The 19767-nt window shown below is 38.8% G+C and overlaps 1 protein-coding gene and 1 long non-coding RNA gene across 3 annotated transcripts in view; one reads left to right on the top strand and one right to left on the bottom strand.

Moving 5' to 3' along the window:
- SLIT3 (slit guidance ligand 3) overlaps positions 1–19767 on the top strand; it is a 413252-nt gene that overhangs the window by 182486 nt on the left and 210999 nt on the right. The gene's annotated exons all lie outside the window — the stretch shown is intronic.
- LOC309526819 lies at positions 2974–3979 on the bottom strand. Its single transcript, XR_014216957.1, has 2 exons — positions 3893–3979; positions 2974–3093 (listed from the first exon to the last, which is right to left on the bottom strand). It is a non-coding gene; the product is annotated as an uncharacterized lncRNA (long non-coding RNA).

Below are 19767 nucleotides of genomic sequence, written 5' to 3'. Positions count from 1 at the left end.
GTGTCATTTTGAAGCACTTAGGTTGCTACCCGAGTATTGTGCCAGAATGAAAGCTTGGAAATGAAAAATGAAACCAAATAAGAGTGCGTATCCCTATTTTCCCTTACCACAGTAATTATGGTGAAACGCTCAGTGTTCTGGGCAATGCAGACTATTATGCTTTTATAATTCAGACAAACCTGTTTTTGTTGGTGATGATAGATAAGGGAGAGTGGATGAGAGAAGGTCTTGATTAATCCCGAATGCTGTCATTCCAGGCTTCTACCATGCTCAGCAGAAAGCTGGGAAGTGATATTTTCCATGGAATTTCTCAGATTGTATGATCTCACCCAGTTTATTTATGAGAGTTGTGTCTTCCTCACTGAAGGTCAAAACATGGCTTAAAGTTAAGGGAAGCCACCCATGAACTTCACAGCTGAGTGGAAATGAATCATATAATTATAGAATTGTAGAGTTGGAAGGCCTCGAGAGTCATCCACTCCAACTCCTGCAATGCAGAAAACTCAACATGCGGTCTTTCATCCAATTTGAAACCATACTGGACCCGGCTTAGGTTTGCAAATGTGCTAGCATTTCATTACAGCACCAGTAGGAGGGGTTTCAATTTCTCATATTCAAGTCCACCACTCTTGCCACAGCACCCCACGGGCTTTCCCATACGAGATGTGATATCATGGCAATTGTGTCATGGGGAAGGCAAATACTTTTGTTCTTTTTTTGTTCTGGGAGGAAATTTGCCTACAGCAGCGTCCATCCAGAGGCAAGCAGCAGCCATGATCTGGACAACAATCGCAACAACAAAAACACACCACAAAACTCTCAGCCAAGAAAGTGTTATTTCTCACTTTTACTTCATATATATTTCATCACTCAATGAGCATAATTGATACAAAGAAATCAATTAAGATTGCAAAAGCAAGAAGAGAATCATTTGCAGACATTCTGAAATGTTTTATTTATTGCTTATGTTGTGTTGTGTTGTAGTTATGCATTTTTTTCATGTCGTAAGCTGCCTTGAACATGGTTCAAACTCTGGAAAGGCAGCATCCAAATAAAATTATGTATGGATGCATGAATGAATGAATTAATGAATGAATGTACAGTGGTACCTCGGGTTACAGACGCTTCAGGTTATGCGATTTCAGGTTGCGCACCGTGCCGAACCCGAAAGTACCAGAACGGGTTACTTCTGGGTTTCGGTGCTCGCGCATGCACAAAACTGCTAAATCCTGCTTTGCATGCGCACAGAAGACGCGGAGCTGCAGGTTGCAAACACTGCGGGTTGCAAACGTGCCTCCCGTATGGATCACGTTCACAACCCAAGTTTCCACTGTATGTACAAATCCACTGGGTGAAAGCTTTCAACAACCTGACCTGACAGATGCATCAGATGAATTTGGTTGCCTACATGACAATATAAAATAAAGCAGAAAAAAATAAAATACTGCATCTTCCCAGTAAACCGCTTGTAGTTTGTAGCTGCTTAAAATAATGCACAACATTTTTATCTGCCATAGATATCTGTTGCACTGTGTTTTGCAAAGTGTCCGTTCCAGACAGCATGATCTGCAATCCATATGTTTCCATCCATTTACAAATTCTCTGTTTGTATTTTGTTTGGCTGTTAATAATGAACTCTATTAATAATACACTGGATTTATGTTTTTTGCTTTTGTTTTTGTTAGTGATTCCAATTACAGTTTTTCCAACTTAGAAATAAAAAAAGATAAAATCTGATGCAGTGATGAATAGTTTCAAAAGGTTCAGTGATACAACTTTGGAACTGTTACCATTGGCTTTGTTACACCCTGTAGTTTAGCATACATTTTATGTATGTATGTGCCATAGCTTGTGAGAGATGTGCTGTAGGATGAGAGCTGACAGCTATTTTGGCTTCGCAGACTTATGCAAACGATGCCTACCCATTTATTTTTAAATTTCAAACTGCTTCTTATATGTGATCTAAGTGGAAATTGCTGCCAATAATTAGTTTCCTGTGGAAGTCTATGACAGGGACAGGACTAATGGGACTATTGTTGTAAGACTAAAGGATTCCCCCCGATTAGCAATAAAATGAACTAATTTTCTTTGTTCTTCATTCCTCCCTCCCCCTTTCTCATTTTACCACATTTACCAATGAATTATAGAAGGGTATATCTTTCTCTCTCTTGCCTTGTAACAGATCATGAGCATATAGTCAAATAATAGCTACTGTAGCCTGTGCTTTGCTAACCAAGGATTTTGTATTCATACTGCACCCACCCATTGCAAACTCTAATGTACCTTAGGCTGGTATATCAAGAAAATGCTTATGTTCTTATCTTATGATGAAGCAATGTTGTTGTTGTTTTGTTTTTTAAATTACACTTTGTATATGCTTGATACAGATTTAGACTGCAGACCTATGCACCCTTACCTGGAAGCAAGCCCCACAGAATACAGTAGAACTTATGAGTAAATGTTAGGAGGAAGGGAATGTAGCTAGGCAGAGATGGGCTCAGGATGATGGATTGCTGTGGAGCAACCTCCTAGGGCTGGTATAGCTTGGTGTTGTCTATCTGATCCCCTGGGCTTTCCCAGCTGGTCACCTACCTGGGACTTGGGAAGTTAGATATAAGGTGGAAGCTTTAATGCTCACCCCTTCTCATCCTCAACTTTTAGGGTGGGAACTATTACTGATTTAAGCAAGCAGCTTTTGGGTAGTTACTAGGGAGCACGTTGATGTTATTATGTTCATTCAGATTAGTGGCTTATTTGGAGTATGAATAAAGATTCTGGCCTTGGTTCAGTTTAGTTGTCATGGCAAATAAATATTTATGGTGTGCTGCGTATCATGTGAACTCCTTTAGCAATGTACACTTGTTCTGTATCAGGCAAAGCTTGAAGGTTGCCGCTTTGTCAGATCCCTGAAGTACCTTTGTTAAGCAGCAGCTCTCTCAGCAGTAGGCTTGAAAGAAAAGAGAGCTCTGAGCCTTTGACAGTGGAGGTGTGGTTTAATTGTTTGACAGCTTTCTGTGTGTTTGTAAAGTTCCAGCAGGGGTTGCTCAGCTTGTGTCCCCTAGGACTGATCTCTCAGAATTGCAAAAAGCTTCTCTGTAAAAGATGAAACAATAAGCTTGTTTAGAGCAGGGCTGTGCTGCCAAAGGAAGTTGTCAAACATTAGCTCTGCAGCTGCACCTACAGCAGCCAAATTGTTGCATTGACATGATGACAGCTCTTCATGGCTGCTTCGTGGAGAGGACACAGAGGGGGATCAGAGGTACGCATATAGCTGGACAGCATGGATCACAGTCAGCAGTCATAAGTTATTGTTAGCACTGTCTTTCCAGCAGGGCGGTAAACAGGTTTATGAACATCCTGCTCTGCTGCATTTAAAGTAGACAAACAAGACCTTAGCATTGTATGCCATACACTATAAAACCAAATTTCAAGAAGAAAGACTGAGAAGATTTGGAAAATCTTAGTACTTACCAGCAGGTGGTCAGGCACCAGATCCAGGCACCAGATCCAGTATGATAATTCAGTGCTTTTTCCCCCTAAGAAAATGTTTTTTCCTAAGAAAACTCTCATTTTCCAACTCATATTGAAATACTGCCCCTCAATAAGGCCAAACTAAGATTCACAAAATATTTAGGGGTATGCGTATGCCAGTGTCCCCCCCAGAAAAAAGCACTGTGATAACTTATGTGAGAGGGGGGGAGAATAAATGTGTCCCTGATAAATTTCAGGAGAATGTTGCAGGGTTGTTGGGTTGGGCTTAGTCTCTGTCTTGATAACAAGGCAGAAGGAAAATTCTTCAGGGATATGATTCGCTCCCGATCAGTTTTTCTCTCCTTCCTCTTACAAGCAGCTCACCTTTGCTTTGCTCCTTTTTTCTGTCATGTTTACTTACCTTTCTTCACTATATTTACTTTTTTTCTTCAGATATCTTCTTGGCTCCACTGATAGCAGCTTCCCTTAGTCTCCTTTCCTTTTTTTTTTAAATAGAAAAAAGACAAAAAAATTGCCTCGGATTCCCTGTGTTCTTTTCCCCTACACTCTCTCTCTCTCTCTCTCTCTCTCTCTCTCTCTCTCTCACACACACACACACACACACACACACGGCTTGGTGGCGGTTGCTTTTTTGCCTGTTCTTTCAGGCAGGAAAGAGAGGAAGAAGCATTTGAAGAGATAACCGTTAAAGCAGGGGTAGGCAACCTAAGGCCCCTAGGCCACATCCGGCCCAATTGCCTTCTCAATCCGGCCCATGGACGGTCTGGGAATCAGCATGTTTTATTTAAAATGCATTTCTGCGTTATTTGTATACCTGCTGTTTTTACATGAGTAGAATGTGTGCTTTTATTTAAAATGCATCTTGGGGTTATTTGTGGGGCATAGGAATTCGTTCATTCCCCCCCCCCCGAAAAAAATAATAATCCAGCCCATCACATGGTCTGAGAGATGGTGGACCAGCCCAAGGCTGAAAAACGTTTCTGACTCCTGCTTTAAAGGAATAGGAAAAAGGAAGCTCCTTCCCCCTGTCTGTGGCCTCACCAGTCAATCCGGCGCTCTATTTTTCCCAGTCCCACAGCCTCGGGATTTGTCACTCCTGTGAGTCCACTCACAGTCTTCTGAGCTCCCTTTTCCCTTCTAGTATACATAATTCTATCTGTTGTCTTCCTGGTCTGCATGGTCCAAGCCCCTTACCAGCATGATGGAAGTCCAGCAGGTCCAGTTAGTTATTCATGGCCCCCACTGCCCCTGAGAAGCCTTCCATGGCTAAACAGAAGAAGGAAAATGTTGATCAAGTCTTGGAGACAGAAACAGCACACCAGCATGCTAGGAGAAGCCAGACAAAGGGAGGCTGAATCAAGCAGAAGGCATCTGTTAGGGGAAAGGGAAAGACATTGCCAACCCTCCCCTGGCCACTTGCGGCCCTCCTCTTCTCCAGAGACTTTCCCTTCATTTTCTCCAGCTCAAGCGATGATTTAAATTCACAGGATCCCTCTCAGCTTTTTCTCTCTCTTTCATCCTCGGATGAGGATGTTTTATGGCAGAGGTTTTCAGTCTTTTCTGAGTCCACAGCTCCCTTGACCAACATTCTTTTTGTGGCACCCCTGTGGCGCTCAGAAACCCAGTTATGTCACCCTTGCCTGCAGCGCTGGCAGCCTCTCATCCCTTTTAGAATACCCTCCCATGTGGAATGTTCCCTCAGCCTCCGCTCCTCTCTTTTCCTCCCCTCTCCTTGGGAATCCTCCAGGAAGCTGCCGCAGCCACCCCTGGTTTCTGAGCTGCTCCCCACCCCCAATACAAGTCCACCCCTCAGCCAGCCCCTGCTCATACCTTGCATGCTCAATTGAATAGAACGGGCTCTCCTGCACCAACTCTCAGCTGAAGTCTTGCCCCGTTTTACAAGCTTCTTCACCTGCTCAGCCAAGGCCTGCTGGCAAGAAATTTATGAGCTCGCAGACAGCACCTAAAATATACTCCTACCTCAAGGCTCAAGGCAATCTTTATTATGCAAAGTCTTAGCTACCATGTAACTAAGGTAGAAACCAAACGGGTGGGGCTTCCCCTGCAGAGCTGTTCCCCCGCTGTTGATGAAGTGGTGGCAAGACTAAAGGAATCACAACCTTACATGTCTAGAGTTCCATTTCCTGCTCCCTTGAAGGTTACCAAGGCTGAATGGGGTTCACCTTTCCAAACTTCTTGCAAAAGGACTTTCCCCCTCTGTTGCTTCTTTCAGACAGACAAACTGTCATCCTACACCAAAAGCTACTGGGGCCATCCAGTCTTTGTAGCCTATGATGGCTCAGACTTAGTGGTTATGCTACGCTGACCCAATGCTGTTAGCATAAGCTTTACTTAGGGGTTTCCAGTTTGGGCACGGTTTTAATAAAGCCTTGAATAAATCTACCTTTTAATCCATCGTGGGTCATCACCATGCTTTATTCTGTCCCCTTGTCAAACCATTGCAATTTCCTTTGTTTCTCTGGAGATAAGGGCTGGCGATATATAGGTGATTGAGTCAGGCTTGAAAGACTAACTTAGAGGGAGCAAATGTTGCTATTTTTCACTATGTTTGGTAGGAGTTGCATGTGTTATGCCCTGGAAATTCTCTGCCCAAAAATTATTCATTTTCCTGATATGAAATGTACATTTGAGGTAAATCAATCTCTGTGTTCAGTCCTCAAATGTATGATAATTTTTAAAAGAGCTAAACCCTTTTCTAGTCTCCCTAGAAACCAGTATAAAAAGGCATTGGACAGGGAACTTCTAATATTTTATTTAAAGTGGACATTTATGACTGGCCATTGACCTTGAGATTCCATTAGAGATAATGAAGGGCAGCATTTGAGGTTTCTTTCACAGCATGCAGCAAATGATGCATACCCCCAGATCATAGGACATTTCCTGTTCCATGCTGTGCAAGAATGGTGCATAACAGCATTTGCATTAGTTGCTTGAACAAAATAAGATGAAACAGCAGTTTTAGTGCAAAAGAACATTTTTTTCTTTTTGAGTGTTGGAAACAACAGTTGATATTAGCAGCTGCTAACTAGTCATCAGTACTGCTTAAATATCTCCAGTCTTTTATGATGGTAGATTTTAGTTGCTGCTAACTAGCTGTTAACTATTGAAACCTCTCCATTTTTTTAAATGTTAGATAATGTAAACATAAGAGCAACATTGTGCCTTTAACTCTGAAAAGAATGGAAAGATGTTTACAAGTGCACCACAGAGTAAGTCTCTTGACTTCCAATATATTTTGAACTCCAGCATTTATTCATCAGGGAATATTTTCAAAGAATAAGCAGGTAAATCTGTTTTGTTTCCATACAAGGCTAAGATTGGTGACTCTGAAGCTTATTGTAATCTCAGTGTATTATTTCCTGATGAATTACCAACATAGTCCGAAATGTATTGGACCAGAGAATCTATTCAGAAGCAGCATTGTTTAATTTGTGACCACGCCCTTGAAGCCCTGCATTTGTCCAAAGTTTTCTCAGTTTCTGAATTGGACAGAAATAGGGTCTAAGAACAATCTGCAGCCATTTCTCAGGATGAGAGGCATATGTTGTCAGACAGCAAATCTGGAACCATAAGAGCCAAAGTAAATGTGTGCCCAGGTGCTACCACCCCCTCTGCCTCCCAGTCTAGGACAAGAACCAGAGAGGACAGAATTGTCAGGAGTCCAGGTTCTCAGCTGTCTACACACCTTCCCTGGGAGCTGGCTCATTCATGACAAGAATGTATAGGTTTGGGGTCCAAAAAGTCCACAACTTTTATTGATTACAGGTGCAATGGGTTTGACAAAACCATTAGCAATCCCTCAGAGGGGGTTGCTCCTGAGACAAGGAGGACCTGTGACATATATCAAGTAGGATTACTTCCTGTGGGAGCCCCACCCTGAGGAGCGCTGTGGCCCTATTCCCCAACTGGGCATCTGGACAGAAGCACCTCCTCCCGGATTCCTTTAACGGGATATCCCTTTTTGTTGGAGAGGCAGGCAGAGGTTTATAACCTCCTCTTCACCGAGTCTAAGGCCAACCCAAAAGCCTAAACTGCCAAAGTTGTGACAATTGAATCGAGGTAGGCAAAAACCCCAGACAGAGCCAATTGGTCTGAAGGACAATTTCCTGCCTGGCCCCAAATACGGTGACCAACGTTTGTCCAGAGCAAGTTCATGAACAAAACAGGAGCAAAAAACATGAAGAAAGTGGGTGGGTGACCTGACAAGAAACAGCCCTGGAGGATGTCAGGCCTCTTTAAATGCTCGAGGTGCAGACCCAAGTGGAGCCTAAAGGCCCCCCTGAGGAATATACGTCCCGGGAGTTGCCTGCCATTGGCAAAATAAGCAGGTGGCTATGATCTAGTTCCCTAGCTGGTTAGGAAGCCCAATAGGGATTCCCACTGGCTGAAGGAAGCCGGTGCTATCCTTGCCAGGGGAGTGTTCTGGGTAGCGACGACCAGCCTGCAACGCTGCTTGCCCTTGAGATAGGTAAGCAGACTTACAGTAAGCATGATATTTAAGTGCACTGCTCTTCTCTCTTTTCTAAACAAAAAACCACAAGTGGGGTTGGATAGAATCCGGATTCCTACCAGGAACACTCCATTTCCCTACCAAAACTCACCCGCCAAAATGGCTTTTTGTCTCTGAAATGTGCACAGGGCTGCTGTAAGTAGTGGATTTGTGTAACATTAAGGGCGCTCACCACTTCCCTTAACACCTAGCTTGGCCCTTACTATACTCATGTGAAGAAGTGTCTGCACTACAGGAATTTAGGTCCTCTGTATATGTCAAGATCCTACCTTCAGAGAATACAGTAATGTCCTTGTTGAATTCTGTGAGGCAATTCCAGCAAGGTGAGTGTTTGACACAGATGCTTTAAGCATTCTCACTATTCTTTTCTTATTGAGCAGGTTTAATTTTGCCAAACAGCAGCATTTCTTTATTTTTTTACTGTAACTCAAATGACAGCTTACTACAGAGCTATTTTTTATTTTGAGTCTGAAAAATCTATACAGTGTGTGTGTATATATAATTCAATAATCCTGCTCCAATTCAATAGAGAAATGGCATACACAATTTCCCTTTGCTAGAGTGTTATGAGAGAACTCGGTCAAATAAGGAAATGAAAACCAGATTTAACTTTGGGGGGGGTGGAGGTGGGGGACCAAGCAGTTGTATTTGACTTGAAACCCTTCAGAAATATACTAAAACAAGACATTGAAATGACATGTGCAAATGCTTTTATTCTATAGCTCCATCCTTAGTCATAACCTTGGTTTACCTGTGCTACCTTAGCCTGTGTATTTTATATTAACAACATTTCAATAATACAGATGAAAAGCTGCAGAACATGCTTGGAGAAGCAAGGCTACGTTATTTTCTACCATATATAAATGCTTACCTGTCATCCTGTGGAAGGTCATTTTTAAAAACATTCCTTAGAGCACAGTTGGCATTGGCAGGACACTGAAATACAGTATTTTATGTGTTTGAAGGAATTCAACTAAAAACAATTCAAATCTTCCAGGGGCTTCTTTGGGAGCATGGAATAGTTTTGGTCTAGCTCTATAGACATTATTGTAGCATCTTCTAGATTTTGCCACCTTTTTCTTACAAAATGCAACTCCTTCTGAGTAGTGTTTGGAAGCACACACAGAGCTATATATGCTATATTTCTTTAAAATGTATTGTTGTTGTTAAATTAATAACCTTTCATATACCGTATTTTTCGCTCTATAACACGCACCTGACCATAACACGCACGTAGTTTTTAGAGGAGGAAAATCCGTAGGCATGCCACCCGTAGGCATTCCCTCCATAACACGCACAGACATTTCCCCTTACTTTTTAGGAGGAAAAGAGTGAGTGTTATGGTGCAAAAAATACGGTAAATGCCAGTGTGATTTACAAGCATAAAATAAAAAAATTAAATTGGTTAACAATAATAAAAATAAACATAATGCAGAAAACTCCCTCCCTTTCCATTCAGATGAAAATGCTTGTCAAAACGGGAACATATTTAATTGTTTTCAGAAACTACAAGTATTGGGATGCTATTCCACAAAACAAGGCAGTCACACTGAAAGCCCTGTACTGTACAAGTTGCTGTGGAGCAGTCTGCTACTATGTTAAGGACTTAAATAAGAGATTCTTTAGCAGCAATGTAACATACTGTGGCAATATAAAAATTACAAGCTGGAAATGGACCCCCCTCCCCGGATAAAGCAGTTGCATGCTTAATTTGTGGATTTCTCATTAACTCGTTTGTTATACTGGTTATGAGTAATCAGTGTTGTCCTTTTCGGTGACATTAATCATATAAAATCTTTGATTGTGTACTAACACAAAGCTTCTTTTAATGCTGGTTGATACAATTATTTTGAAGATTTTTTTCAATGCTGGTTCAGCAAGATATCAGATGATCAACTCTGAAAATATTTAACATAGTTCACTAGCAAAGAAACTCAGTTTTCTCAATGGTAGATAAGTAGTTTAATCTGATATGTGGAAAGTGCCCAGTGAGCACTATGGCCAGGATACAAACAACAGTGAAAATAGTTCTATACAACTAAAGAGGGTTTTGGAGTTCTCTCCTTAACTGCAGTCCAGAATGCCACAGAGAACCCCGCTTTGGAAACAGGGTGGACTTTCAAAAATCTATTTGTGATGTAGCATTGGGGCATCCAGTTGAACAAAAAAGTAAAATAAAAAAATCCTGATTATGATCAAGTCTCTAAAGTAGCTCTTTAGTTCTTAGAAAATTCATAAAACTGAGCAAACACTTACCTAATTTCTTTCTCTTACCCACACATTAGTATAGGGTGGGAGGCACGATGTGCCCTTTCTGGGGTAGTTTGTCCACATTTGGTCTCCATCCTGCATTCAGCTCTCACCCATGGCTCCTAGAAGATATAAGCATGTGACAGTGGCCGCACCCCAGGAATGCCTACAACTGACCAGCTAAACTAGGTGAGGACAGCTGATGGGCCTCAAACCCTCGGTGAGTTAGGGACTTCTCCTGGATGCAAAGACAGGCTCCAGCAGATAGAGCGGATGAAACCAATAGTGGATCCAACTAGATTGTTTCTGTTCATGCTGCGGAGGGAAGTGAGGGGAAGATGGGGCTCATCAACCTGGGACTGTAGCCCATCTGGGAGAAGGAAAACTCTGACCCCAAACTTCCGCTGCCTTGCGGCTATACTCATCTATGACAAAGGCTTTAGGAGTAAACCATGAGGGAAAATCCATACCCACTGCCTTGCGGCATGACTTTGACAGAAGAAAAGGCTAAGAAGACTAAAGTCCCTAAGGCAGTTGGATGGCACCTTGCATGCCTCCTTCTGGCAACTCCTGGAGCCAAGCTGGTGTCAAATGTATTGCTCTGTTTTCCTTTGGACCGTATCAGTGAGACCAAGAGGCAAGTCTTGTTTTCTGGGTAGCCCAGGACCTCCATAAATACTGCCCAAGCTTGTGCCCCAGGGAGGTCACTTTCGTGCTGCACTTCGGCTTTACCTCCAGAGACGCACTCCATTGTCTGTCGAGACAGACAGATTCAAACAACAACCAACACATTTGTACTGAGATAGGATAGCCTGGAATGGTGTCAAAATTTGCTTCATTTGTAGCTCCGATCTCTCCTTAAGTTTACTACACTTTAGCTTGTGATAAGACCTAGATTGTCCCATCAAACTCAGTGAGATTTACTTCTGAGTAGACATGTAGTTACATGTTTGGGCTGCATGCACATGGCAGCTTATTCCATTTCCATGATGCTTCCCTGTTAATTTTCACATTATATCTTATCACATGATATAAAGGGCACTTCTAGAACCATAGTAGAATTTAGTGGACTATAGCGCAAGTTTAGGGCTTCTTTCCATATTATTAGCAAATGGATAATTTCTGGAAGCAAATAAAACGAAATTGAGCACTAAACTCACACTGTATTCCACTATTGTTCCTAAAGTGGATTGATTGATTGAATTTATATACTGGCCTATACCTGGAGGTCTCATGATGGTTCACAGAATAAAATCAAAATATAAAACCACAAAATACATAATCAGAATAAAAACAACAACCCAATAACCCCCCCCCCAAAAAAGAGCCACATTTTAAAAGGGCATATTGTGTGGACATGCAAATATAATTCAGAACTTCACATTTAGGGGGAAATGTGGGAACTAAATAAACTGCCATGTGAATGCAATCTAAATTAATGATGTTACACGTTAAGTGTTGGTATCAGCTTTTGTTCCATAGGATCAGTTGAAATGCTTTTTAAAAAATGAGACTTCTGAGTTGACATGCATCCAATTGTGCTGTTGGTTATTTATAGTAGCAAACTGAGAACCCAAAGAACCCCTAAGAAACCATTTCCTCTTCAGTTACTTGTGTATACACATTTTATAATTAATACGCTTATCGGAGATTTTTTTTAGTGTTAATATGGATATGATTGTTAACATAGATACAAGCATACAATGTAAAGTGTGACTGGAATTTACAGTGTATTCCTAAACATAATGACTCAGAAGTAGGTCCCATTATAGTATATTGTATTTTAAAATGGAGTTTCAGAGTTTTTAGGGGTTTTTGAATGTTTTATGTAGATTTCAATTTTCATTGTTCTGTATGGGACAATGACAATAAAGATATCGTATTAATTTTAAAATGTGCATGAAATTGGTATCATATTTCTTGTAGTATTCATATGCTCTCTGTATTCTGTGCAGTTATGCACCTGTTGCATGTATAATAAAAATTAGATAGGGAATAACTGTTATGTAAAATATGTCATATTGCCATCCTAAATGCAATAACTTTTCCAGTAAATTTTAAATCCTCTTCCTTCATTGTTAGCTTTTCTTAGGTAGTCACTAATGTGTAATTATATAAATTAGAAGGCTGTATAGGTGGGGGAAAATGCAACTAAGTAGTACCTGACAGTTATTAGATGGTTTATTTGTTTAATTCCATGAGAACACCACTATTTTTTTATTTTAAAAAATCCTGGTAATATTAAATTTTAAAGTATCAAAATATTAAACTATAATATTTTCTTATCCTAATCTTGGATACTAAACAAAGTTCTTGCACTGAGAATAAAGCATTCCTTTTGCATGGTTTACAACAGCAGAATATTTAAGGGGTTTATCATGTACACTGAAATGATAGTCTGCCTAATGTCCACCTTACGATACTCCTCAAACATAAGAAAGGTTTTATGGATGAAAAATAGAATAATGAATATTAACTGAATTAGTCCTTATCTTAAAGTTTTGTTTAAGAGTGACATACATAAGAATAAATTTGTTCTTCTTCATATTGGGGTTTTTATTTGTCCTAGAAATGAGCATGCTATTTTTAGAAAACAGCGACTGAGTAAAAATCATTTTAGGTTGAGATAGTTCAGTTTGCTTGCTCTACTTGAAAATAAATTTATCCTGACCAGTTCTGTGCTGCTATAATATCTCAACTATCATTTCATTAATGTACTAATGCAGAAAACTGATTTCATTCATTGCTCACTGTCAGGGGCTAGTGCTGCTGTCAGGTGTTTATTGAAGTAATTAACTTAATGGTCTGACAAAATTAGCAAAAATTAATTTGTGTGATTAGAGCTTTCTTCTGTGATGGACTGCTTTTTCAAGTTGATAATAATAACAGTAGATTAATATTTTACAATTGCAGTCTAATTTTGACCATTATGGTAAAAACCTAACCCAATCAGTTGAAAAGGTAGCAATTGAAAGAGCCAACAATAATGCAAGATGGTGGGGTTTTTTATTCATGGTTGAAACAATTGCAGTCAAAATAGGTTGTACGCAAATATGGAAGCTGCCTGTGCACTTTCTAGGAAATGTACACATTTCCCCCACAGTGTCTGTGTTCTTAGCATTTTGATTGGACCAGGCTGCCAACTGTGACCCTTCCAAGCAGTACAGCATAGAGGTGTGACTTCTCATATGTTGTGTTGATTGTAAACATGGAGAAAACATTGGCGCAGCCCCCTAGATTTTCTTAATTTTGTTGATTGATTCTGTTGGCTCTTTTCCACTTAATATTTTTCTTCCCTCCTGAGTATTATCCTGTCCACATGAATGAATTCATCCAGCAGAGGCCACTGTGTGTGTGTGTGTGTGTGTGTGTGTGTGTGTACTTGTACTTCGGACAAGAACAACTACCTGATTTGAAAATAAACATAATCAGCATAGTCAACTTTTTGTCCCATAAGGTTCTGGCAGCTTATCATTTTAAAACAAAAAATTGCAAGAGAAAACAATGCAACATTTCTAATACATTATTTTTAAGGAATTAAACACCCAGACAAATTCTGCTTAAAACCGTCTCACATAAATTTCCCTGCACATACATCCCCACTGCTCCAGTCTTAAAGGCAGATGATAACGGTCCCAATTCATTTCTTCATAAACTCTTACATCTTTAACAGACACAATGAAAAAGATAATGAATGATAGCAGTTCATAAGTGAAATATGTATAAAGCAATTGCTTGTTTCAATTAGTTAAAAAAATAAAACCGTTTTCATATTGTTGACAGATAGTGAAGAGCTGTTTGCCATATTTGATAGTGCTCATCAAAAAAGAGAGAAGCGCACTCGGAGAAAAATGACTTTTGATCAAAATGTTAGCAAGAAGAAGAATCAGAAAGATGGGCAAGAAAGAGTGGACTTGGTTGAAATATCAATATGAAATACTGAAACATTAAATATGAAATACATTGAATGAGGGTTCTAAGAACTATATGTGGGATTACTTAGGTAGATGGGTTAATTGCCTAATTTTTATGGTGAGTGGGCTGAATTACTTGACTTCCTGGTTGCAGTTTATTTGAAGGCAACCAACCATGAGGACTGGTTCATATATAACAGAAAGCCAGGCTCTGGTTTGTTTCCTCCCTGCCCTGGCAGGACAGGAGAATTTTAGAAACGTTTAAACCATGCTTTATTTTTATTTTGTTTAAAGTAATCCATGGTTTAATGTAATGTCCAAACCACCTCAGTGTAAAGATGTGAGAAATATTTTGGGACGACTGAAAAATAAAACATATAGTTCAAAAAGTCTTACGTTTTCCCATACTTTTTATGTAAGTTCTAAATGATGGTGTGGGAGTGGTAGTTTACTATTCATCAGGAAATAAATCTTCAGAAAGAAAAAGAAGCACAATATAAAGGGGGATGAGCCTAATTATATAGGTTAAAGTATACCTTGTAACAGTGATTCTATTTTGGCAGAGAAACTGATGATAAAGATGAAGTGGATAAGATAGTGTTGTTTTTAAAAAAAGCAAAGTTATTACAAGGTTCATTAATTCTCCAAAATCACATGAATGAAGAGAAAGAGTTTAGAAGAATTACTGGCTTTAGTTCAGAATGTCAATTTCTACTTTTTAATCCCAGTTCTCACAATTTATTTGACATCCTGAACAGCAGCCAAAAAAGCTATTATAAGTATAAAACACACTCATTGGTATAAATCTCATTAAGTTGAGCAATTTAATTAAGGTATTGACATGCTTAATTGAAACGTGCAAGGAGAGACTATTTTCATATCTAATTTCCATATGCTTTCCACTTTAAAAGAAAAAAAAAACCCTGTAAAAATGTTATAGATTCAGCTAAGCCATGCCATCCCAAAGGAGCACTTGCTCCCATTTACCTTGATTTAGAGCCAACCACTCTCCTAAGTGGAGGTCCATTAAATGGATCTGATGTATGCCTGACTCAAACATGCGTCAGCTTCTCTTATGATCAATAGAGGAATATATATATTAATAAAGCACCAACTTAATTAAATCAAATAGTCTTCTGGGTAAACTTAAGATACTCAGAGATGGGCAGAGAATCAATATATTCTGCCATTTGAACATTAACTATGTGCTTGGAAATTTTATTCTCGCATTTTGAAGATGCTTGCAGTTTTTAAGTGTAGACTTGCAGAAGTTCACTGCATAGAAAGCTGTATTATGCATGAGAGTTAGCTTGTTCGGAAATACCCTTGCTCTGTTCTATATCTTTAACACCTTTCTTAACTATTTATTCTAACACTTTGTCTAAAAAGGATTAAAATAAATGTTGCACTGGGGGAAACAGTATGCTGGTGGTCTGTCCGCAGTTCTCATAAGCCCTGTAATAAACTTAACAAACATTTACCTGATAATGGTGTGATGTGTTGTTTCTATTTATGTTGTGAAGGCTGTTGAAAAATTAATGTGTACTTAACTATCAAATTTGACACGAGTTTTAGTTTATAGATATTTCAAAGTTGCTGACATATAGTTAAATTTTTTGTTTGCAAATAGTAACTTCTTATAAAATGAAGTCTCTATCTTGTGCATACACATTTTCATAGCAAACCATCATGTTTTAAAGTACATTTCCCTGCAACAATATTCCTAATAATTTATAGAAGGTATTTGCATTTAATCCTTTCTGGATATGTTACAGGGGAAGAGAGAGAGAGAGAGAGAGAGAGAGAGAGAGAGAGAGAACATGCGACAGAGAGTACTACATGTAGCAGGCTAGAACTCTTGGTGCATTGAAACTAATGGAATAAAATTAACCACCCTGTGATCTTCGGATGAAAGGTGGTATAGAAATTTAAATAAAAACAATAATATAATATAGCAAGTATCCTCGTTAAACAGTAATACTTGTTCCTGAAATTGTTGAAGTGTGTACTGAATTGGCAATGTAACTATAGCTTTAAGCACCAGGTCACAAATGGAATCTTATCAGATTCTCTTTTCTGCTAGAAAATTAAAATCTCTTTTTTATGTCTGCATTTTTTAAAGGAATATGCAATCAATTATCCTTATGCATACTTAAGGCATTTAAAATTTATACCTTTTAAGTTCTGTTTGTGAAGTAGGAGATGATAGTTAAGGCAGGGAATTTTAATGTTCATGTTGTCTTTAAGTAAGTTTGTGAATTTGACTCCAAGAGCTAACCTATTGCTTAAAGTGTCATGAGCCTTTCCACAACATCCATGCACAGTCTTTCAGTCGTGCTCTGTATATGCCTTATTTTTTTATAAAAAAAATAAGTGTACATGAAAAGTAGCCATAACAAATCAAAATAATATCAATTAATATATAATTGGCCCAAAAAGTAATACTGCAAATCATGGTATTGATTTTAAAAAGGCCTGTTCTGTGCAGTCCTCAGACCATGGTTTATTATTTTGATTTTCAGTATGATTCCAAACAATGGTTTTCAATTTAAACATCATATCAAAACATAGGTAAGCTTCTGTAACGATAGTTTGGCAAGATACATGAAGTGTGCCTGCCTCCTTCAAAGGACACCAAAAAATTACTTTGCTTCTTTTAAAAACCTTAATAGATTTTAGTAGATAAGTGTTCTGGGATAATGTATTCTTTTATGATCTGAATAAGTTAAATGTATTGCTCTGACATTAGTTGTAGACATTGTAACCTATGACACTGTAGTCCTATGTAGTCTGAAAAATGAGAACATATAATAGCTCTTGTCTGCTTCAACAGTTTGAGACAAGTTTCTTTCCATTGATGTATTTGTTTTGGTCTGTGTTGATAGTTCTCCCATAATGAAGTGCCTTTGAATGCAGGCAGGGAGAGTGGTAGTGTAAAACCTTGCTTAGAAATGTTTACTGAAGTGAACTACTCACTTTAAGCGGCTGCTGGAAACTATATTCCTTCCACAATTAGATTTTTAAGACTTTCTAATGTTGGCAGCAGACCACTTGGCTTTTCATACATCAAGGATTTCAGGCATGTGCTATCTTTAAATAAACACATTAGCTGGAATAGATATTTTTCCAGACTTTTACATGTAGAATAGACTTTAGACAGATACATTATGGTAGCGCTACAGTTCCTCCCCACTCCACCCCCCCCCCAGATGTGATAAGAGTTAATTGTCTTGGGACCACTTTTTATCCCTTACATTGTTCCTAGCAGTAAGTAAACAAAAACTGGAAGATGTGAACTTTTATATGAGCTTATTAACCATGTGGTCTCCTCCCGCCCACCCCACCAGCCATCAGCTACTCTTCTATACTTAATTTAATTGTATGAGCTGACATTGTCAATCTGCAATCCAATAACATGTTTGATGGCAACTCAGAAGAGAGTCCAGTTAATTTTTGGGAGTGCTATTATGTAAATAAATATTCTTACAGAGTGCTGAGCCAAGACATTTGCTGATTAATCGGAGTTCTGCCCTTGTCTTCTCCAGGAATAAACCTTGGAATGTCAGAAGACACTTTAATGCTTTTAAATAGCAAGAACACACCCACACTTTTTTATTTTTTTGCCTAGTTGTGTGCTATTAAGTGAGAAGCCTGATAATAATCACACTGTACAATCTTTGTGGTATGCCGTAGGGCCAAGGCTTGTTTCACGTATCCATAAGGTATTTCATATATATTTTCTTTAGTATATATTTGTTTTTTCACCGCTGTTTCATAGACCATAATTGTCTATGTATTTCGAGGTGTTGCTCCCCCTCCCACAAAGTTATATGTCAAGAGAGAAAGGTGTTGACATTGAATGCAGAAGATATAACAATCCTGTGAGAGATTTCATTATATTTTAATCAATGCTCTTTAGGGTGAAAGCAGGACATTGTGACACCAGATGTCATAAATAATTATATCCTATTTTAGTGGTTGCTTTGCACAGTCACTATTGTTGCAAAGTTAGTGCTACTAGTACTCACAGAGACCAAGGTGGTGGACAAAAAGGCTATAGATGTTGATAACTGTATGGTGAGTTGGGGGAAATCATTTTGTCTTGCTATTAATGTGTTTAAAGGTTGTGTTAATGTTTATTGTTGAAGACTGCAATTAAACAAACCAAAAGAGCAGTTCTATCTCATGCTTGGGTCATATTTGTGACATCGCAGATGCTTCTGGTATACAAGCTGTTTACGCATTTCTTCCAAGCAAAATAAAATGGGCTTGAAAATAGAGTCATACCTATGGAATGGGAGCATTTAAGTATATTAATTAAAGTTATACACAACCTTCACAGTGGTAAGATAAGTAGTCATGGTTGGTAATTTGTTTTTTTGCACTGTGTAAGAGTTGCCTGCCAAGTTAACACTGCAGAGAATCTGACAAGGTGTATCATAGACAGTATTGGGGGAGGGGTAGAAGGATGTTTGCATAATAGGAATATCTTTTAAAAGTTCAAGGACATTTTATTTTATAATGTTTTAAAATTACTTGATCACAATGTTGCATTATTATTATCAACATTTTCCTTATCTTTATAAGACTTCTTCAGTTCAGATAACCTCCTGAATTTATTTATTTTTAAAAATTAATGTAATTTTTAAAGTGGAGTAGTTTCCAGCAGAGCAGCAAATAAATCACCCAGTTTCTAGTTTCGGTCAATTTACTGTATCTCCTGTTGGTAGATATACATATGATTGTAACAAGGCTGAGGATTTTATTGTTCAGAAGTCGCATATGCCAAGTTATAATCCTGTAAGTAAGTCCTGCATTGGCTGGGATCTGTTTCATTGATGTTCTTTCTATTCAGGCCCCAAGGGAATGTTAGTATTGCTGGATTGTGTCCAATACTAGAATTCCATTCACAGAAGGCTCTTTCATCCAGGCTTCTGTAAGCAGAAGAGAAGGGAGGGTATTTTGCAAGTTTGGTCTTTCTGTTTCCCCCCATCCCAGCAAACCCACACAGTTCTAGAGAGTGCCCAAATTATTTGCAGCAAAAGGGAGGCTGCATACAGGGCTGTGGCAAAAATGGTCTCCCTTCCATCCATAGATGCATCCAATGAATCAAAGAGCATTCCATGAATGGAAAAGCACTGTTGTATACAACCTGCTGTTAGTGTTGTATGCAAAAGCACCATCTAATTACCTGTGTGCCTTAATTGCTGTTTCTTTGGGAAATATAGATATTTAGAAAACAACAATAAATTTAGGAACTAAACTGAAATATGATACTTCTCTTATGACCAAGCAATATCACAACATATTTTAAACTTTCCAGAATTCCTTCTCAGTCTTGGTGTTCAACAAATGAAAGGATAGTGGAAGGGCTGGAGTGGGTGTGTATGTCAAAGTTGTTGATCATATTGCTCTGCCTGCAATATGTTACATTCTTAATACAAACTTAAATATTTTCTTCACCGGCTAATTATATGGAAGGACTGTGCCCAGTGTGTACTAGTGCAAAGCAATAATAGCCACTCTTTTTTGAAATTAGAAAAGCAGGCATTTATTTTAGTGCTTCTAGCACTGATTTTG

Source organism: Podarcis vaucheri (assembly GCF_965113315.1).
Source record: "Podarcis vaucheri genome assembly, chromosome: 2".
NCBI classification, from domain to species: domain Eukaryota; kingdom Metazoa; phylum Chordata; class Lepidosauria; order Squamata; family Lacertidae; genus Podarcis; species Podarcis vaucheri.
Note: the sequence above shows the minus strand (reverse complement) of the source record. Positions and strands in the feature narration are given on the sequence as shown.